Here is a 23,391-nt window from a genome sequence, read left to right on the forward strand (position 1 = left end):
ATCATTGTACATTTGCATAAAAAGATCATATCCGAGTTCAGTGAACATTTATTTTAGCACCTTCAAAGAAACGCTTTGATTCTCTTATTAGGGAAATTATAATGAATACATAAGAATGCAATTCCAGTGAGTACACCACTCCTTCCTGTGCTGTACATATGTGTCTGAACATACAATATTCATGCTATATTCACTACAAAGAATAATTAACATGAGCCAAGTTGAGATATGTTGTGGGAATGTGCTGCCTCAGGAACAAAAAATTCATTTATTTAAGTATTCAAATAGATTTTGCTGCTGTTTCTTAGGGATGTCACAATACTAGGGACTTTCAACTATTCTCAATACCAAACTTCAGTAAAAACAAAATAATAAATCCCATTTTATTCCTCCTGACCGCCACGGACGGTATGAAATACCTGGATGACACTGAACTCTGGCGGTCACCCAGAAGTCATATAACCTCAGTTATACATCCGCAACTCTCGCTCTGTTTCATTCCTCCTGACCAACAGAGTTCATTGTCAACCAGGTATATAATGCCGTCTGTGGCGGTCAGGAGGAATTCATAGAACCTGAGTTAGATCTGTATCTCTCATTTTTCTTCACCCGGTGCAGAGCAGAGAGAAAGGTGCAGTGATGACTCGGCAGTATGGTAAATTGTTGCTCCCGCTACATATATTAGTTTCTGTGTTACAACAATGTTAGGCTGAAAAATGTGCATGCAAGCGGGGTTAGAGCCCGTTGGATATATACCGGTGTGTCCCTAAATGTTGTCCAATATGAAGACTTTCTTTACTTTTTACAGAATATAATGCAGAAAAAGATGCTTGGGTAATTTAGAAATGATGTCATATAAAATACTTTGTCCAGCAGGGCATAATACGACTTTTAATTCAGTGGTAAGCAGCATAGAAAGTTGCTCTCAGTGATGTCAATCCCATAATGTCATTCAACTCAGTAATACAGCAATAAAATACAAGAAAATGTGCACTTTGGAACATAAAACAGCAAACTTAACAACTACTTTAGTCAATTCTGCCCTTATGTTATTATAAAAATAGGAGTGTAATGGTAATGTTACATGTACTTGTATACATTCTATCAACCAACATAACAATATCAGGACCTCTAATGAGCCACACATCAATATAAGTGCTATATTTGTATTTTATTCTGTTTTCAGGAACAGGTGCTGGATTTTTCTTGTCCAAGTTTGTTTTGCAATGTATGTTGTATGTTGCCACATCTAACATGATTAATAACGGTATTGGAAACTTCACCCAGTCATCCTTATCATCTTTATTCCTATTATGTCAGCCAGAAGCCGCATCTCCGGTTCCTCCGGTATCTGCGGTACTGTGGACATATGAGTACCGTCATGTTTCCAGAATTTAGCTATCCACTTGGTAAGTATCGAGTATCTTGTGAGCCTGCATCACTAAACTTTTCTGTGTTCAGTAATATCTGTCTCCCTGCAGGACTCAGAGGAGTTCGTCCTGCTCTGGACTTCTTAAATGCCCTGCTGGTTTCTACAACAGTGAATGAAATGATACATTTATAAAGGAGAACTGTGAGTCGGAATATATTCAGTTATCATGGATACCTTTTTAGGTTAAGAGCTTGGCTCTTTGGATCCAAGCACTGCAGTAGAAGTTGCAACAAAAATGTAATCCACCTTTTATTTTGAATGACTGAGCTTCAGGCTTTACACTTGTATGACAACACAGATGAGAGGTTCTCTGTTTTGCCGCTCTGGGAGAGAGAGGCTTGTTTGTGCTCACAAACACTGATTGTGCTATTCTCGGCTATCAATGTAAATGGATTCTCAAATTTGGTTGTGTTCATAGTAACTAATGAGGATTATGCAATAAGGTTGCACCTCCATCTGTCATTGAACGTGGCTCTGATTATTTTAATCATGTGACGCCCCTCTGAGACGAACATATGTGGCTCAGAGGAGTTCAAACAACGTCCTCCCTCCCTGTAAACATACATAACAACAAAAAGTACAAAAGAATATGATGTATGAAGAAATCAATAGACTGTGAGTCAGCTGTGTGTCAAGATGAGGTTGTTTAAGTGACTCAGCCTTCAATGTGTGTGCCAACCCTGAGTGCATCTGCACTAACAAAAAGATATTTGACAGAGAGAGAGAGAGAGAGAGAGAGAGAGAGAGAGAGAGAGAGAGAGAGAGAGAGAGAGAGAGAGCAGGAAGACGCTGAGCAGAACTCCCCTGGAGCTACACATCTATTGTATCTGACTTGTGCTCGCACGCATGCAGGTGTGTTTGATTTTCACCATATTTTCCTCCACTCTCATTTGAGATAGCTTCAGCTACCCCATTTCAAATCCACAAAGCTCTTATTATTGGGAAACGTGGATGACACGGAGCGTACAGCTTAATTCCTGTGGATGATTAAAGCTGCGGAAACAGGAATCGGGTGCAGAGATGATATCTTAAAGTGGCAACATGTGCTGAAACCTCAAGAATACACTGAGCTGCAACTCAACACCCACAGTCACTGCCTTCAATACTTGGTATTCCAGGAAACACTGACTGCAAGACTCAGATTACTCTGACAAGAGAAGCAGACCACAGAACAGGACAGGGGAGGGGGCGGCGTATATGCACTGTGCCACAACTGGAATTTTGAATATGCCAGGATAATAACTTGACCTCCTCCTCACTCTCCCCTCGATCCCTGATTAAAAACATGAATTCACTACCTACTTACAGAGCACCATTTTCTCACTTGTAGTACCGTAATTTTGAACGAGAAGAGATGAACTGTTGGGGAATCCTGTTGTTACGCCTCTTATCGCCCTCAAACTTGACAGCCAGGATTAAACTACACTCCACAGAACAGCTGGGCGAAGATGTTGAAAGAATACATATGGGCCGGAACTGCTGTACTTTCACAAAACAAATTGCTGTTATTTAACAGGAAAGGGTGAATTCAATTCTCTTGAAAGGGATTAATGTAACTATGGGAATTATTCTCTTTTTTTAAGACAGAGACAGAACAGGATGTCTCACACTGCACAAAATATGCAGAGTTATGCAGGGTGCATGACTGTTGTAGACGCTGCTTGTTATGCGTACGACGAGGGGGAGGGGGAACACTGAAGAGAACAGCAGTTATGTTCAATTCGGTAACACAAGCTGGCTAATTAGCATTGACCTGCCATTCCCTTTGAACCAGAGGAGGACAAGTGGGAGCCATCATATTTCTTTGTTCTCAGCACTGTGAGATTCCCCCCTGACCGCAGAAACCACAGGGGTTGTGACCACAGAGGGTCAGAGGTAGGGAAAGTAACCTCACCTCCCACCCCCCTCCTCACTGAACTGCACCGAGGGAATCACCAAGACCTTTTCCCCTAAAACTACGCCCTCAGCAAAGTACTGTACAGCTACTGGCAGCACGCTGCATCAGATATAGTGCCTAGATGAAGTGCGATGACATTTTCAGGATGCAAACCAACTCTGAGTACAGCAGACAGATGTTAAGGGGGATACAGGTACCTACTGCACTTCAGATGCACACAATTATTCTCGGCTGACTGCTCTCTGAAGACGCAGCACAGATCATTAACTCTATACTCTCGTGTACCAGGTTTTAATTAATAGTTTCATGCTATATAATGTACGATTGAAACATGAAACTGTGTTTATGTACTGCTGCAGCATTTTCAAGAGTGTTTTATGGCCCATTTCAGGTTAGTTAGAGATGCAGTCAATTACACTAAGACTCCAGGTAGATCCTTTTTGTGCCACACAGGGGTCAAATAATTTCAACACTTGGCCAAGTAAGTCAAGTCAGGAAGTGCTTGATGGGTGGGATTTGCCTTTCAGTCTATGTTGAGGTAGGAAAGTTAATTAATCACAGCGGAGTATGTTTGTAGCCTCCTTATATTTCCGCTCTGTGAACAGTATACTCTCACTGTCCAGGTGTCAGAATCAAGATGAAAGAACAGAAGAGACCGTAAGAACAGTCATAGGCTCAAAGCAATAAGAAACAAACAGCAGCGAGCGGTGAAGCCGGTGCCTCCAGGCCTTATTTTTCCCCGCGTTTTGTCTTTCAGGCTAGAAAAATGTTCCCCTGGCTTGTTGGTGAAAGCCGTGGGGGCTGTATGCAGTCTGAGAGAAATAAAAGTCTGCAGGCAGTACTCAAGGCGGAAAAAGTACTACTAATTCTGCATGTTTTGAGTTTGGCTGTTCTCAACTTAAGACATTCTTTGTTGACTAATCGGTTCTGTAACTTCAGTAACTTCCGTTCTGAACGTGTCAGAGACGGTGTGTCACTTTCTGCGACTTTTTCAAAATAAACCTCTGGAGGAAAAAAGTTAATTTCTTACTGTGGTTAGGGTAAACAGAAAGCAATTAACTACAGCTACTTCAAATAACAACATTGACTCTTGGTGTCACACGGAAACAAACTCTGGTCTCCTGGGTCAAAGTTTGGTCAAAGGTTGTTTCATGCTATTTATATTATCTCATTTACTAGAAGCATCTAATGCTGTCACGGATATGTTTGAATTACAGTAAATGGAAGGCCCGGTGGGTCTCATACATACATGGGAAACAATGTCGTTATTTGATGAGACCGGGCTGGTTTACCAGAGATGTGCTCATATGTTTCTGGGAAATAAGTGATTCAGCATGAAAAAATATAAAAAATATGACTCATCAACTAAAGAAATTTAGTTGATGAAGAATTAGTCAACAAATCGCCTTAGAAGGGCAGGCCTCAATATATATCTAAATGTGTTTATGTAATTATGCTACAAAAATAGGCATGCTGCGTCAAACATAAATAAATGCATCAAACTATATCACGAAAAAATAAAGTTTATCAGTTGAGCATTAGATATATTGTATTTGTACTGTATTTAATTGAATGTAAGTCACAAAGGATTTGCAAATCGTTGCGTTCTATGTATAGAATGAATTTACAGAAAGTGCAGAAAGAAATCAATTGAACAATTGAGCACCAAACCTTTCAAATCGATCATATGTGTTGTAAAGAAGAGTGGGGTTCAGTTGATTCAGTGAGGTTAGGTTAGATTTAAATAGCACTTCTTTGTTGTCAAACAGAACCGTTATTATGTTTTTTTTATTTTGTTGAAGAAGCTTTGACTTCAATGTGTCCCCGCACTTCTAAAACCAAAAGAAGCAGAGAGAGTCCGCCTTCACTCTCTAACAGAACAGTTAAATCAGATGTGCGCTGTCAGGAAACAATCCCATAAAACATCTAATGTGCTTACAAATCATATATATGATGGCGTTATATATATATTGTGCTATAAAATGTACATATTATACATTATTGTCAAATGTAAATTTAAGCAGGCTGTATATCCTGATCATAAACAATGTGCTGTATGCATATAAAGCTATTTACTACACATACAATATTTATCCAGCACACTCCCACACACTCTTTCACTATTTGTAACCCTGCAGACATGATGTGCGTTTGTTGTTTATATACAGTATATGTATCTCTGTACATAATAGCCATATGTCCATGTTTGCTTAATCTTTGTGTAGATGCACAGTATGTCTAATTGTAGTGACAAAATCCACCTTTATGACTGTTTAAACTGTGTAAAACAAAGAAAAAGAAACGGAAAAAGGCTTTTGCAAATTTGACCCAGTTCTGCTCCGCACCTGTGGTTTCACTGTCTTTTCTGTAACAAATTCCCACCGGTGATCCACATAGTACTGCATCTTCAATCTGCTGATGCACCACTGCTGGCACAACATTTTCAGCATAGTTAGAGCTGCACCAGCTAAAGGCGGAGCTGCAACCGCTCACAGTCAATATGCAGTGACTTGGAAAACACGACAAACTCACCAGATATCAAGCCCCGGTCTCCATCGCAGGGTTCACATCCACATCCCGATCAACTGGCGGTCAAAGAGTCAGAGCCGAGCCACGCGACTCCCACTGGCGTCACAGGAAAACACCACCTAGAGGACGAGAAACATGTTTAGCCTTTTTGTTAGAATTAGGACCGCTGAGGTGGGTTAGCTAACAACTCGGCAAAACCCCGCCAGACGTGGGCTTGTTTTAACACAATTTGGGATGTTTATCATCTATTTCTAGACGGTATTCTGGTGAGGGAGGCGACATTCCTCAACACACAAGAGAAGCAGTCATACATTCATAATCTCATTGACTGAGCTTGCTCCTTTTTCCACTTGGCAGCTTTGGGTGCGATATGAAAGCTGATCTGATTACGAAACAACAGGAAAGAAGCATAAGCAGCAGGAGAGGCATCAGAAAAACAGAGCTGCAGATACCATGACTATGAATGTGTGTCCTGTCATTAATATTTCACTGCATCATTGTAGCTAAAGGAGAACAAAGTGTAAAGGGGAGCATAATGAAAAATTCATCATATTTTGACACAGCCCTGGAATTTATCTGTGCTAAACAAAGAACGGGCGAATCTTCGGCTCGTGATGAGATTTTGAGACTGGGAAAATAAGGTGATTAATGATCCCAAATAATTACTGCATGCTTAAACATCAGGTCATTGCCATGCACATATCTGATGAAGATGGATGAGAAGGAGGTTTTGTAACTCACTTAAGAGGATATTTCTACTACTTTCTTTTTATTTTCTCAAGTGGAAGGGAGAGGACTGCCAAGGTCACAGGCCTTCAGTTTCTCACTTGTCCCTAAAATTCAAAACAAGCTACATGACAAGTCACAGCTCTGCCTGCAGTACAGCAGCACGCAACCCAAGAGAGATTACCATATCGCTCGCATTTGTCTGCAGAGAGCTTTCATGCATTAAAAAACAGAATTCTCCACTCAGGTTCTTCTTCCGGCTCCACTGTACATCAATTTGTATTCAGAGAGGGACTTAAGGCTTGTCACCTTCAGCTATTCATCCACCAATGAAGTATTTATGACGCAAGCTTTTGCTTTTTGATACGTCACTCCAATCCTTTTCAATTCATCTCGGGCTGGAGTCAGCACTGTCATGTCAGAGTTTAAGAAATGAAGCAGAGAAATAAAGTAAGAGTGTAGGTGTCAAAAAATTTCACAGTCTATCATTTCACAGTCTACCACGCCATGCATATTATCTGCTGCTGCACGCGTGTAAGGCGAGTCAGCGGCCAACCCCGACAGCCGATGTGACAGTGAGTGGTGTGACTGCAATGTGACACCGAGCGACCACTGGGAGGTGCGTTTTAAATCTGTATCGAACATGAAATCCTTCACCCGTCCACAGTGGTCTAACAACTGATTTTTTGGTTCCATCTTTGTTGCCAAGCATCAAATCATCACCTGGCTCAGTGTGATAAGTCTGCTGTGAGCCCAGGACCAGCAGTGGGGTGTAACTAAGTCCATATACTAGTACTGTACTATTTTGTAGGTACTTGTATTTGTACATTTTGAGGCAAATTGTGTCCTTTTTACTCCACTACATTTAGCTGCCTGCTTTAGTTACTTTACAGGTCGAGATTTAACATAAAATCTATAATCAATTTAAAGTGATTAGACTTTTTTTGAAATTAAATCTTATAACAGTATATTTAGTAATTAAATGAGCCCTATCTTTTCAAAATTAAAATACTGCTTACATAAAAGCATCAATACAAATAATGTAACATAATGTAGAATATATAAAACAGTCTGAGTGGGTGCATTCACAATAACAAGTATTTTTACTTTTGATACTTTAAGTACATTTAGATGCTGATACTTTTGTACTTTTACTTTAGAAAGTCTTGAGTGCAGGACTTTTACTTGTAGTGGAATAATTTCACAGTGTTGTATTAGTACTTTTACTTAAGCAAAGGATCAGAATACTTTTTCCACCACTGCCCAGGACAACATGAAGGTAAAGATGTTGTGTGAGCTTGTATAGCAAAAATCTAAACCTGTATGTTTAAATTCTTATATAAAATAATAAACAATACACATAAGCAGAATTCACAAAAAGTCTCATAAAGAAAAAACAAAAATGATACGAGAGCTTGTAGAAAACATTAGAACTTGTATGATGAAATTTTCTATGTCCTTAAGTAACTGAAAAAGACAAATATTTATATAACTACAAAGACAGTTGCAAACTTGTAATGAAAAATGTACTCTTATTTATTTTTTATATGGGTTGAGGACAATCATAAATAGGTGATTACAATCTCTTGACTTCTGCAACACTGCTTAAATGTGTTAATAAATGTGTTGCATTGAAATCATGAAAAAATCTGACGAAGACAAAGCCGTCTTTGGCTCTGTGTCCACTTTTGCTGTCATTAGAGCTCATCATATCATTTCCGTAACCGCAGTAGAAAACAAACATGGAGTCTGTGAAGGACCCTGTACTGTTACACCACAGAAAGGAGGAAAAAATGAAGCGTAGACGATGTGACAGCTGTGTGCCTGAATGAAAAGGTGACAAAGTGCCACATACAACCATGGAAAAAATTATTAGATCACCCTTTTTTTCTTCTATTTCTTGTTCATTTTAATGCCTGGTACAACTAAAGGGACATTTGTTTGGACAGATACAATGGTAACAACAAAAATAGCTCATAAGAGTTTAATTTAAGAGCTGACATCTAGCCATTTTCCATGTTTTCCTTGGTAATGATTTTGGTTATTATCAAGAAAACCATGGAAAATAGCTAGATATCAGTTCTTAAATTGAGCTATTTTTGTTGGTATCATTATATTTGTCCAAATAAATGTACATTTAGTTGTACCAGGCATTAAAATGAACAAGGAATTGAAGAAAAAGGGTGGTTTAATATATATATATTTTCAATTACTGTATATGCCAACGCATACGTAGAAGCTGCTTCGTGGTTGCTTTGTGAAGAAATTAACACAAACAGATGGGCTCGTCTTTCTTGCTTACGTCGTTTAGTTTGAACGTCATTTCGAAGTAAGTTGGAATCTACCTGCTACTTACATTTTAAGGGTCAAAACAGCTGAAATAGTTCCATCATAGGCATAAAGGCTTAAAGTCCTCGTCAAGATAGCAGTCATGGTTTGTTAAGGTAACTTCTAGAATGAGGAGGAGCAACTTATATCAGTCTGCAACTCATTGTTAATGACAGATTACACGTCTTGGACATTTATGATGCCTTTAATTTGTACTTGCACTTTAGTTTAGAGGATTACTGACATGTGTACTCTTTATTGTGGACTTGTAACCTAACTTAACAAAGAGCTTATTTATAGCTGTTGCGACAGGCTGCAGAACGTGAAATCGTGAAATCAATCTTGCAAAGCTAAAAACGTGTGTTTGCGTACTTGCTCAGACCTCCAACATGGCTCCTCTTCACTGTATCAAACACTCCACCTCCATTTCCTTTTCACAGTCACACGATTTTACCTCTCTATTTCTCTTGCTATTTCTCTCCAGGCCTTTATATGAAGTGAAAAGACAGGGGGAAAAAAATCTCTGTGCCAGGCAACTTTGGCCATAGGACATACTCCGTCAAGTCATTATCCATCAGGGTGATTCTTTCCTATCTGGGAGAGACAAAGACAGTTGTTAGGGAGACAGTCATCCTCCTGTGCTGCCAGCTTTGTTACTTAAAATACTCTTGTATGACAACAGGGGTGGCTGAGACTTCCCTTTTTACCTCACTGCGGTTATATTCTGTCGATCCACAGAGGGACGACTTGATGTGTGTGACATTAAAAAAACAACAACGAAAGGACAGTCAGGTTACAGGAATAATGAACACCATTTTTCAGTCTCTTTTATAAGAAAACAGCTTTAACCTTGAAAATTCCCCTTCGTAAGAAACATGTTGTCCTGAAAGATGAGCATCACCAACGTCTTAGGCTTAAAAATAGACTTAAATTGTCAATAGTCCCATATGAACCTGCTTTGAGAGCACTGTCTGTCCATCTATATCAATTAGCTTGCTTGAGAGAAGAGCAGAGGCATGGGTTTATTATTTTATCAGAATGTGAAAGTGAGATATTTCTTCTATATCATGATTTGTTTGGAGATTCCCTTGGAAGACTCTGCCTCGAGCAAGTATCAGAAAAAGCGGATCAGAGCTTCATTGATTTATTTAAAGATTGGAATAAATAGAATTGCCATTTCATACTTTTTGTCGAAGAACACAAGATTACAAATTACAAATTTAGAAGACAATGTCAGAATAATCTTTCCACTGGCTTAAAGAGAGGAGAGGTACATTTTTATCCTTCTTTGTTATCAGCTCAGCAAAAGAAACCTCTGCGAAAAACCTTGAGGCATCTCATTACATCAGATCCTGCTGACCAACAGGGGAGACAAAAACAAGCCTTGGAGCTTCAATCAATTATAGATTTGAGTGAATGCATTCATATCGGAGAAAGTCGCCTTTCTTTGTGCTCCACTCCCCAGATATCGACAGAAGCGATGGCAAACTCTGAGCTTACCGGCAAGGACTCAACATCATTTAATAGACCGCAGCAGTATGGGAAATTAATTCCACCATAGCCACACGTGAGGAGGCTTTAGTTTATTTATAACAGATTTTAATTATTTCCAAATTGCCTGAGTGGAGTAAAGGTTTTGGTTAGAATTTAATTTTTCAGCAAGTACCTCCTTCCCCTAACTGCAGCAATCACAGAGTCAGTCTCAGAGTCTGAGATAAAGACGAGCAATAAAGCAGCCGCAGCTGTAACACACTTATTAAAGGACATTCTCAATGTCACCATGACTCAGCAGTGGACTGACAGCGAGCTGTTCGGAGGTGTAGAGTAGCCTGATAGCTGTCATAACTGTGAGGTCAAACTCTTCCTCAGCAGATCCAGGAAACTGAACGCCATCAGACCATTCCTCTTTTCCCCCTGGCTTTACAGTCATTTACTCCTCTTGTCAGCATTTTGATTAATGACTTGCTTTACACACAGGATCACATATGCTACATGGTGAGGTATCAATCATTGTGCTGCACGTATTCACTGGTTTTCAGCAGCTGTGTTGCCACATTCAAAGCCTAATTACATCTACCTAATAGGGGTGCATGAACAGCAATGCCCTGAAACTGTGAACATATTGAAAATATGTCACTAAGTGTAGCCCTAATGTGTTTAAATACATCCAATGTATCCAGTTTAATCACTGGGTGCAAAATTCTCAGAGTCAACTGGGGACAAACCCCACAAAAGTGAGGTGATTATTAAGGACGAGCAGCTGTTCTTGTCTGAGCCGTTTCAGCTAATCTAAAACTTCTCCAGACTCTAATGAACGCTCCCGCCGCACTGGCCTGACTCGAACAGAGCTGAGGTCTTTATTTTGAGACAAAAACAGTTTAATAGAAAATTGCTTGTAGGAGCAGTTTGATTGAATAATTTGCTTTTTATTAGCTTCCACAAACCTTTGGCATTAGAGGTCAAGAAGAGATGAATCGTGTGTGTGTATGTGTGTATGTGTGTCCCCCGGCCAATCAATACTCATGAATCTGGAGCTGCTGGAGGGCAATGTTACCAACAGAAGGCCTGAAACTAAAAGAGCCAGTTGGGATCACAAAAACCCATTCTCAGAGATGATTAAGGCTGCTTGTATTATGGTAAGACTCCATCAGACGGAGCTGGTGGATCACATGTTGAAGTCCTCTGTGCTGCATGGGCTGAAGATGTGCACAAGCTTTTCAATCAGACTTCATTCAATCACGCCAACACGGGTTAAGTTACAGGTCTGAACAAGCAATCGGATTTTGCTCAGGTTACTATTAAATCCAGATAAGGAAATGGCCTCTTTGCACTTTGCACAACCCAAATGCAACTAAAGGGCTGAGACTAAACATTCTTCTTCTTTATTTTGCATTTTTTGTGCTAGTTTTCCTCATATCTTTCCTTTCTTATGGACATTTGAGGTCATTTTACATATCTGCAGTGGTGGAATGTAACTAAGCGCATTTACTCAAATATTGTACTTTAATTTTGAGGTACTTTACTATTTCCATTATTGTTACTTTACACTTCACTTACACTACACACATTTAAGAGGCACACATTGTACTTTTTTACTCCACTGACAGCTTTAGCGCATTTTTATAAATTAAACCACATAACAGTTTATTAAGTAACAACATTAATGCATCATCAATAATAATAATTATCATATAATACTATTTGGAATAAACATGATTGCTGATAAAGTTTTTATCTATTTTTTGCCTCTTTCCATGACATAATTGGAACAATGTGATTTATTATCGACAGATAACGTGTATATCTTCCATAAACGCTATTAAAATGAAACCACAATTTACAAAGGATTGTGTCTGAAAACAAAATTATTCCAACTTTATGTGCGGCCATGGATATAGCCATAAACTGTTGTACTTTTTCTTTAGTAAGGTTTTAAATGTAGGACTTTTACTTGCGGTGGAGTAATTTCACAGTGTGGTATTAGTACTTTTAGTTAAGTAAAGGATCTGTATATTCTTACATCTCTGTATTACTGTGCTCTTAGTTTGCCAATGATAGTATCTGCATGTATAATGAATTAATGTTAATTTATGACCATGATTGATTCTGATAATTGTGTCACAGTTAGATATATGATGCATTGTGGTCAACTTCATACTATGCCTAAAATTAATGATGGATACCTATACATTGTGTATATTATATATTTATTTTTTTAATTATTTTTTGTCATATAGAATATCTACATGTCTAAGCAGTATATGAGCATTCAATAAATTGGTAATAATAAACTGTAAGCCAATTTAGGGACATTCTTTAGTATCGACAGTTATGTGCACACACATTTATTGACAGGGAGCCTTCAGTTGCCTATAAATGGGTTTTAAACTGACAAAGACATGCTGAGCTTTAAGGTTCAATCTTGACCTTGGTTAGTTATTTGACAGAATTCTTACCTTTCGATGCTTTCAGTTACATCAAGTGGCCTTCAGCACTGAGTGATATTTGCTCAATTGTCTGGGAGAGTGAAGACTTATAGATAAATAAATATTTAGCGACATGAAATATGTCATTTTATATGATTACAGCTGGAACTGGAGAGTAGCCAGTTCAATGAGTGTGGACTGGTCGTTGGAGAGGTGCCAGTTCACCCCCTTGGCACCCTCCATGCGCCCTTGAGCAAGGCAACAAATGCCTAATTACTCCATTATTGCCCAATCCATCATGTGCTGAGTGAAAAAATGAATTTCCCCAAGGGGCAATAAAGAACATTATTATTACCGAAATTATTATTAGTGTGCTGTCAATCATTCATTAACTAGTTACAGATGCTTCACAGGAGGAGTTATAGTTGTTGCCAAATCTATTAAAAAAGCTGTTTAGACCAAGTTAAAATAGTTTAGAAAAAGAAAAGCAGCAAAAACCCTCACATTTGAGAAGCCAAACTTGAAATATTTTCATCCGTGAATGAATTAAGAGTCTACAGCCGTGCTCGGGGCTCTGTGAGAGAGTATTTGGGCACAGTGGTGCTTTGAGCTGAATGCTAATGTCAACATGCTAACATGCTCACAGTGACGTTGCTATGCGTTTAATGATAAGCAGGCTAAGTGTTCATCATATTCAGCACCTAAGTTTTGTGTATAAGCATGCTAACATTTGATAATAGCACTAAACATCAAGTACAGCTGAGGCTGGTGGGAATGTTAGTTTTGCAGGTATTTAGACAAAAAGTAAAGTTGTGCACAAAATTAATGAAATTTGACCCGATGATGGCGCTCAAGTAAAGGCCAGGGGATCACCAAGCTTATTACAATTCATTCTGAGGGGATTATGAATATGTTATACACATTTTCTGGCAATCCATCCAATCAATGTCAAGACATTTCACTGGGTGCCTGAAAACTCGACCTGTAAATCAATAAGCGGATCAATGAAACACCAGGATTTGTTGTCTGGGCAGTATGAATGTTTGTACAAAATGTCATGCCAATCTAAGCAAAACTTGTTGAGATATTTCAGTCTGAACCAAATTGGTGTGCTGTGAGATCGACATTGCCATCAGTTAAGCCATGGCCACTTATATGGCCAAAACTTCAAATGAGCTTTCGATTAGTTTTCTGACAATTAACTAATTATTTAATTGGTTATTATTTTTGACTCTGAGTGCGACAGAGGGAAATGTTTATGGAGCATTGCCATTCAAGATAAAAAATAAAAGCTCCAGCCACATGAGATACAAAACATAAGATATCTAGGTCACATACAGAGACGCCTTCTCTTAATTGTGCTGTTCTTTTGCACACACTGCTCTGTGAACTGTTTTTGAGATAATTTTTGGCTCCTGGTGCATTAAAATACTTTGAGTAAGGACTGGACATGTTTTAGAGACATGATCAGCCAAAATCTTGTAAAACCCTGTAGTAGGTCATAGCTTACTAAACATCAAACATCCTGTTATGGTGGGAATCCAAAGGAACTGGCAAGTGATGAATCATTTAATCTAAGATTGAAGCCAAAATAAATAATAAAGTAAAGTTGGCTTTTGAGAGTGTTGACATTTTCATACTACAAAATAAAAGGCATCACTAAGAGTAACAAGTGCAGACTGTTTGCCTCTTTTGGAGACAAATCCAATAATAAAACATAAAGTTAATCTTGTAAATTGACAAAATGACATCTGACAACTGTTGGTGGTTGACTTGCATTGTGGGAAATGTAGACAGTGGGTTTTGACAAGAAAGAAAAACATGTTTAATAAAAATGACAGTATTGCTTGTTCTCCTGCATCAATTTAGATTATTTAAAGAGAAAACACTTGAGTCCAACCATGTTAAAGGACAGAATGCTGAATGGTGGAGTACTCTTTAAAGCCCGAGCTTGCATGTAAACAGATTCATTTCCATGACTACTGAGCAAACAATGCAATATACCTGACCCTTAATACATCCTCCAGAGTGGAACCCCTTTAGGGAGAAACAATCCCATGTCCTACACAGACAGCAACAGCAGAAACAGAGGAAGATTATACAGGTCTTAAAACTAAACCGGTTTAAAATAATGCTATGAAGAAGAGTTGCTGTGTAGTTGGTTGGACCAACAGTTAATCAAATCATTGTCCCCCTGTCATGTCTGGAAAAAAACCCTGATAGAAGAACTTCATTGCATCATCGCAACAGGAAAAGATTGCAAAGCTGAACAGGTCCGGGAACGTCGCAAAATAATGATTATACATTGGATGCCTATAGAACTTGTAAAAAAAAAAAAATGCATACAAAAATGGAAAAATTATAACTTAAACACACCTCAAATTATATTTATACATAGACCAATTATTTGAATACAAACATTGACAATGCACACACATGCCAGTTGCAAAAAAAAAACAACACACCTCTAGTAAGAACACTGTGATCGCAAAGAAAACCAGGTGGACAAATAGTCACAGGACTATTTCTTTATTTTACTGTTGAAATGCTGTCTCGATATTATAACAACATGTCACTCAGGGATAGGCAAGTATAACAAATTTGTATGCAAATGTATAAAATAATAATGTAATGTATATGTATAAAAATTAAGGCTTTTATTACCTTTTCGGTTTTGGCACAGCACAACATTTTCAAAACTGATTACAGTTCTTTCTGTGTTATAAGCTTTCTCAAGAATTTAAGCCTACTTCTGATTCCTTCTGCAACCGATTGTGCATGCGCAATCGTGGTTGATATGCTCTGATAAGATGTCTATCTTCGGTTTATCATCTACAAAAATGGGGCGTGGCGATGGCGTATTGCAATGTTTGTTGTACTTTAGAGTATGCTCTACCAGGGGATACTTCACATCCTCAGCTTTCTACGTTGAAATAAAGTCAGTGTCTCAGTGTTCTTAATAAAATAATCAAACTATTTTTACCTTAAGAAAAAAAATTCTCACCAGGATTAGAATTATTTACATTCCCCTAATTCCCAAAGGACAGCTTTGCAATGTGGTTACATGCATAATCCTTCCACAGGCAGGTCTGTATATCTTCACACACTGTGTGCAGATTTTGGCGGCAGGTGGTAATGGCATGCTGCAGTTTATGGACATTTTCGGGGGGGGTTTAACAACTTGACAATATATTACGTAGATGGAGTTAGCTGTGCGGGAGCAGAATCTACACGTGTCTGTGAGTGCAAATAAGGGAACAAGATTAGGATGAATGTGTACGACTCCTACTGCTCGTGCAGCTCGTATTAAATCCTAAAACAATAATTCTTTTGAAGATTATTTTTGCCGTGCTATGTTCTGGACTTGCTTGGGTGAATATTCATATCTAACTTCATTAACTGTGGTGAAATGTTGCAAGCATCTCATCATGATGAAAGGTACAAATAAAGATCACCTGATGATTGTTTTAAAAACAGCACCAAGTGGTACTGCTTTCGGCACGTCTCATGCCATTAGCATGCGGTGTCATTTCAGTAATAATGACACTTTGATCATTTTGTGCAGCCATAATAAGGAAAGACAGGTCTGATATACTAAATGAAGGTTTTACAGCTACCTCCCCTGCCCCATTGAGCTTTAACCTGAGAATGCAAATCAGCTTCATGAAAACCAAGTGATTTCATGGTTCACCGCCTGCTGCATAAGCATATGGTCTCCATGAAAATGTAATATACAGGAGGGGCTAGACACATGGATCTTACGTTAATCCGTAACTGTTCATTTTGTAATTATTCAGCCATGTTTGGCGCACTTTTATGTACTGCAGCATCACTGTTTGCTGCATTAAATTCTTTGGGATCATTTAAAAACACAGTGGAAATCAAGCGACTTCTTCCACATGGCTATATTACGGCATCAGTATTTACAGTTTGTGGGAAAGACATGGTCCTCTGTTCACAAATTCAAGCATGAAGATTACAAGGGCTTAGTACGACAAGTATTAGCATATCCTGTTACATACAAGCCTCTAAGCAGGGTTATGAGAGAGTAATGGAGCTGCCTTTAGCTGGTTGAAATTTTTTACAATTAATTGAATACTGAAAAATAAAATATTGGCACCTTTGCTGTCTAATCCCTTTGCAGAGATCAATGATTCTGAGGGATTCTGGGTGAACAGATTTGAATGCTGAGAAAGCGAGAGAGAGAGAGAGAAAAAAAAAAGGTTTTTATTATTTTTACAATCCCCTCTCCCCCTAATAAAGTGGGAAGGCAAACGAATTTTACAGAGCCCCCAAGCATGAGCGTAATTTGCTAAATGAATGTGACAACTTGTCTGTAAACAAGAGCTGGGACTAACTATGAATCACGCTGGCTAGCCAGATATTTTTCCTTATTTACCATCTGCAAATAATGTCAGAGTTGTGCCCAAGCGCTGCCAGAGCTGTCACTTTGACAGGTTGTGGAGGTGGTGGTGCAGCAGTCACCAACAAAACAGGTTAAAAAACAAGTGCTCTTCATTTTCCCTCCCCTCGTGAAAACATCCCAATTCTCTCCAGGCTGGTAAATACTCAGGCATCTGTAATTTGTGATTTTTCGTTCTTGAATTCATGGCCGACAGTAACCGGATTTGTCTGTCAAGACAAGAGTCAGGATGAAGAGACCAAACAGGAGAGGAGAGGTTTGATAAGATCGTTTCCAATATGTCAAAGGAGAAATTCAGGGAGCTTATCTGATTTCCTCAGCTTACTCTCATTTCACTCCTGCTGAATCCCAAAAATTCATTTCTTTGATTTGTCTTATTGGCTTTCCTATAACACAAATTAAATCCACTAAGCAGCATTATAAGAGCGCTGTGAAAGCTCAATCCCTCGGTGCAGAGGTTGAGTTCTGAAAACCATTTTATTTCACCTGTTTTTGTTATTAAGCTCACAGAAGTCTAAGTGACACATTGTTGCATATATGATATTGAGTACATTCATCATTTCTGTCTGCTACCTGTGTCCTGACATGACATTACCACAGCAAGGAGAAAGCTATGCAATCACTTATCTTTATATTAAAGGCTACGGGATTTACTCAGAACAAACTCATCTACATTCAGAGGAGAGCTCAAAACTTGAGCCTTAACTTCATGTGTGTCCATCTCAACAACTATTTGAATGACAGAGAATTAGGTTCCCTTCAAGTTGAATTGTGATAACTTTGATGATCCTCTGAGGTTCTCTCGAGCACCAACATCAGGCCTTTGTCTGAATATCAGCTGTACTTTGAGTCTGGTACTAATGAGCTAATGCCAGCATGCTATAATACAATGCTCAACTAAGATGGTTGTTAGCATCTCTATGGGGTCTGTTGAGATTTCGCCTATCGGATTTTTGCATTGGCTTTTGGATCATTGCAGAAAATAAGCTCTGTTTGCCACAGAGCTTATTTTCTGCAATGTAAATCCAATTTGTTAATGTGGCCAACAGAAGTAAAAAGCTAACATTATGCTATTGCAAACTACAGCACAGTGGCATGACTTGAACTACCGTTATGCGTCAGACGGTCTTTGACAAGCTAACCAGCTGTTTTGACAAGCTAGTCAAACCATAGCCTAATAAATTGTCTATTAGCATAACCTACAATTTACAAAAAGAGTTTACAAGAGCACTGAAAAACTAGAGGCTAGTGAGAGAGTTCCTGTCCGTGTCCAGCGTGATGACGTTTAACAACAACTGTAGTCTCATTTAGCCACTTGTTAGCAACTGCCTTTATAAGGACACGTAAAAATTCACAAGTTGGGGGTTTTCCTAACTTATTTTATGTTGTACGACAAAGCGCGAACATCTCTTAAGCTTGTGTTAACCACAATCCTTATTTCAGGCATCTAACCAAAAACCCATTCAAAATCTTCTTTGAGTTTGACAGGTTAGACCTCATGGCGCTAAAATGCTAACTTACTTCCGGGTTTAAGAACTCATTCCTGATGCGCCCTATAGCTGCTCATCATCAGTATGATGGCATTGTGATTGTCGCTTAGGGCGAGCTCAGCCTATTTCAGGGGGAGCAACAAAGCCCGCTAGCCCCTTCCTCAGGCCGTCGTTGGGTTTTGGCTCAGAGCACCACTGTGCTAAAGTACAGTCTCACGGAGCCCCTAGCATGGCTGTAGACTCTTAGTCTTGTTAAATGATACAGATATCAAATATTGTGGATTAAGCGAAAACACTATTTCCAGCTAATGTTAATTTTATCTCTACACTTTAGTTTAAATGAATGTATGTTCCCCTGTGCCTCTTTTTGTGCCTGACAGATATAAATGTTTCTTCCTTTGTTTGCAAGAAATAAAATTCATAGTACTAATTGGTTCGTTTTTTATGTTAAATTAGGTATATGAACCCTCAATTTCTCCTTGGACTCTCACAAACATATAAGAACACATTCCTAGTTGTTAAATAAAAGTGAAAAACTTTCTACAAAGTCTCACTGAATGTCTTGAAAGTGTAAAAAAAAAAAAAAAAAGTTAAAAAACCTACCCAGCTCCTTAAAACAAAAACTGAGAACCAAAAGCCTTAAGACATCAACTATTAATCACATTTGAAGCTATGTACTTAAAAGTGAAACACCCATAACACCTCACTGCCCTATGTGGTCTTGAACTACACAATCAAAGGCAGCTTTCACACCCAAACAGAGTTTAACTGGGGGACAACTTTCATGTACTTCACGGTAATATTAAATTCTGTTTCAGCCCACGCATCAACAGTATTTTTCCCTGAGAAAAATGACATTTTAGACTGAAGTGTCTTTCATTCAACCTTGAGAGCAGATCATGTATTTTCTTTACTCCACTTACAAATAATAGGCAACCACATCATCTTTGCCCTCATAGTACCGTTGCTGAAACAGATTTATTTTCTGACTGATCGTTAACCGATTATTAACTATTAACAGACGAGCAGGCATCTAAAGGGCGTTCACTTGAGATCAGGCTTGGAGTTTTTGTGGGCTGACAAAACATTTGATTTAACAAGCCATTCATTCAGATTTGGTTCCCCTTACTTTGTCACATGCAGGCTGATTAGAATATACCGCTCCTATCTGATATATCTCAACAAGCCAGAAGACTGGGCTTTTCCTCGGGAGAGGGACTTGAGGGAGCAGGCACTAAGACTGCTTGACAGAGGGTGAATATAGGAATTTCCAGACTCGGGTCGGGTAGCGAACTCTACAACTACTTTTAGGGGAACCCACCAAATTACATCAGTACCACTACATTGGTACAATCAGTAACCTTAGAGCATATCTGGTTGTAGAAAGTAATTGTTTTTCTAGTCACTGTGAGTCAAAGCAATGGAGAGCCTAAAGTCTGGTCATATTGCAAAACTCCACACGGATAAAACTTGCTGCATTCATTCAGTCTGAACTCGGGTCACAGGGGGCTTGAGCTGATCCCAGCTGACATTAGGTGTGAGGTGGGGGAAATCCAGACTATCGCAGGGGCTGACACATAGAGAAAAACACACCTCATACACACCTACGGACAATTTAGAGTCACTAATTAAACCTGAGCTGCATGTTTGAGAGATAATCTCACCGGAGAAACTGGAGAGAATCCACGCTGACACGGGGAGAACCTGCAAACTCTACAACGAACCGGTGACCCTCTTGCTGTGAGGCAAGACCACTACAATAGGTCTGCAATACGCTGCAATATAACATTATACACAAAATAATGACGAGCCAAAAGCGGTGGCAATTACATATCCTCCGAGACACACACGCCCTGGTGACAGACTGACTGAGGCAGGTTGAGGTTCAAGAATTTGGGAGAGGAGAGCGAGGTAGGGAGGACTTTTATTCTGTGTGGTGTGTAGAATGTTTTAAGTAAATAAGAAAATGTTCTAAACACAGAATAACATTGTTGATATTAAGAAGTCTGGACTTCTGAAATTACATTTTTGATATTACAGAGAGAGTAAAGTACAGAAAAGTTTCAGTTTCAGCTCAGAACGGTACCCAACTCTAATTTAGACGGCATGAGAAAAATTGTGTTTTTTGAACATTAAATCATGTAAACATGTTTTCGTAAAAGTCCCAAATTAGCATTAAATGTCTCCTTTGAGATACAAGAATTTACAGAAGTGTGCATATGTGGAAATGACTCAATTCAAAGTGACCTTCCATACTGAATATCCTGGAAGCTGCACTGGCTGCCATGCTTTTGATTCCATGCACTCGGGTCCATTTATCTCTGTATGTATTATTGATATAGTTGGGAGATAATGTTACAACAAGGTCTTCAGGATCCATCCAGCTCAGATGGATAGCTGTTTTTTCAGAGCTCCACTTGGTGCTTTTGACAGTTGTAAACATATGTATACTGCTGGCTTGCCTGAGCCGGCCATCTATAATGGATACAGAGTCGCATGGGGTGGAACAAGTCACCTCTGGTGAGATACTGGGACTCTATGAAATGTTAAAATAGGCCTCTTCAAATATGCTCAGCATTTTCATGAATAATATCCAGAGCTTAGAGTATGAAAATGTCAATCGCTTTCCGTCAGGCCTTCAGAGATTTTAGAGTGCAATGAGAAAATGTGTCTTTCTTAAATGAATGTCACTTTAGAGTTTTTCTCCATCTTGCTGTGCTGCAGTCAGTCAGTATTTAATAACGTGGACTAAATCTTCTTCAAAACTTCAAGAGGTGCAGTGTGCCATTGATTGCAATACAACATTTATATCAGTTATATATTTTTAATACAAGCTGTATTTTTCTCAAAGGTTTTCGAAAAAGAAGTTTCCTCAAGCTGCTGCCGTCTATGAATAATAATGTGCTGAGAAGTTAAAATTGAGTTTTAAGACGTTCCGTGGCACATAGACGTTTTCCTTGAGCTCCTCTTGTTGCTGTTTGTGCTTGTGATTGCTCTGTTTGAACCCTTTTTGATCTCAGAGAGGCAGTTGACACCACGGACCAGGTCATCCTGCTTGAAAGGCTCGAAAAAAGGTTTATGTCACAGTTACTGCCCTTCAAACGGCTCAGAGCATAACTTGCTGATGGATCATTTTTCTGCTGCTGAATGTAGTGCAGCATCTCGACCGTGTTTCATGTCTGGTGTTTCCCACGGATTGATCTCCCTCAATGAAATAACTCTATCAGCACAAGTGCTTTAAATCAATATTCAGAAATCTTTGCAATAAAGTTCTGCCTGTGATTTAATTATTTAGGAGAGGTGTTCTGTCAATACACAATGAAAGCCAATACAAAATGTCCAATAGCTGTTGAAACGGTAGGATCAATCTGTGAAACTCCAACTGAATGAAAGTGAATTGCCTCCAACCCCTGACTATGTCTTCTATTTTTTAAGGCCTCACTGATTCCTACTGTATTAAAATTTGCATTCTCAGGCTCACTTATCTCTGCATGGTAATAATGTTGGATGATCCAACACGGTCACAGCATTTGCAAACAGGATATCTATTTCCCCCAGGGAACACCCACTAGTTCCAGCCTTTAAAATCATTGATAACATGTTTAAAAATGTTTTGCTTCTTTGCAAGAAGATGTCCATATCCAGTCCATAATGAAATTATGAGGTTTGAATCCTCCAAATTACACCCGCAGATTCACCTTAATGATCAGCTCGCAGATATAAAGTGCCGTCTTTCCAAACTTTCTGCAAGTTAATGATAATGAATTCAGGATTGCTGAATTCCTCCCACTCGGCTGTATTAATCTGATTTAACAAAAACAAAACAAAAAAGAATATGCAGCCTTTTTGGAAATTCCTGTTGGCTCTATGCAACAGAATCCAACGTGTTTTCTTTTCGACTCAGATCTTTTTTCTAACATCAAGATGTAAGAGCTGCTCCGTCTACTGCTTCCTCCAGTCAAAGTACTGAAAAATACAGTTCCTTCTAAACTTGAGAAAGTTATCCAAGTCGTAATTTCATCTCAGTTTCATCACCATGACTCTTAACACCAGTCGGATATCTGGAGTCAAGCAAGTCAGGATCATTTTGCCCATAATTTGGTGATTTTGTATTAGAGCTTCCTTAGTTTTTCTACTGATTTTAATTTGTCTTTGAATATAAATGTAGTTAAGAATTGAGGCTTTAATTTAAAAAAAAAAAAAAAACCTCTTGAATTAATCCCGACCTTCTTATTTGCCCTTTTTAAAATAAATCCTGCCTTTTTCTTGTCTGCATTTATTGACTCCTTCTGTCTTTATCGATTTGCATTGATTCTGTTAATGATTTGTTTTGCATAAATGATGCTTCAGAAGGAGGTACAACAAGTTGTCCATTAATTTTGATTCCCGGCTACTCCTGCCTGCGTGTCCTTGAGCAAAAGACTGAACTCCATGCTGCTACTGATGGTCGGGCCGGTGCCCTGCAAGGCAGCACAGCCTTCAGTGTGAATGAGAGGAAACTGCAGAGTGCTTTATCTTTTAAAGCAGTCCAATTAATGTCCGTGGTTAAGTTTGTGTTCAATTATTTTCCCAAGTAATTGTATTTTTATTTTATCACTTGAACTGTCCATTATTTGTTCTACTGATTAGTTATTTGTTTA

The 23,391-nt window shown here is 38.8% G+C and overlaps 1 protein-coding gene across 1 annotated transcript in view; it reads right to left on the reverse strand.

Moving 5' to 3' along the window:
- lrfn1 (leucine rich repeat and fibronectin type III domain containing 1) overlaps positions 1–23,391 on the reverse strand; it is a 137,023-nt gene that overhangs the window by 26,796 nt on the left and 86,836 nt on the right. The window contains exon 3 of the mRNA XM_059331658.1: positions 5,862–5,977. The gene's annotated coding sequence lies outside the window, so the exon portion shown is untranslated. The remainder of the gene's footprint in view (positions 1–5,861; positions 5,978–23,391) is intronic.

This window comes from Centropristis striata, chromosome 4, assembly GCF_030273125.1.
Source record: "Centropristis striata isolate RG_2023a ecotype Rhode Island chromosome 4, C.striata_1.0, whole genome shotgun sequence".
In the NCBI taxonomy this organism is placed as follows: domain Eukaryota; kingdom Metazoa; phylum Chordata; class Actinopteri; order Perciformes; family Serranidae; genus Centropristis; species Centropristis striata.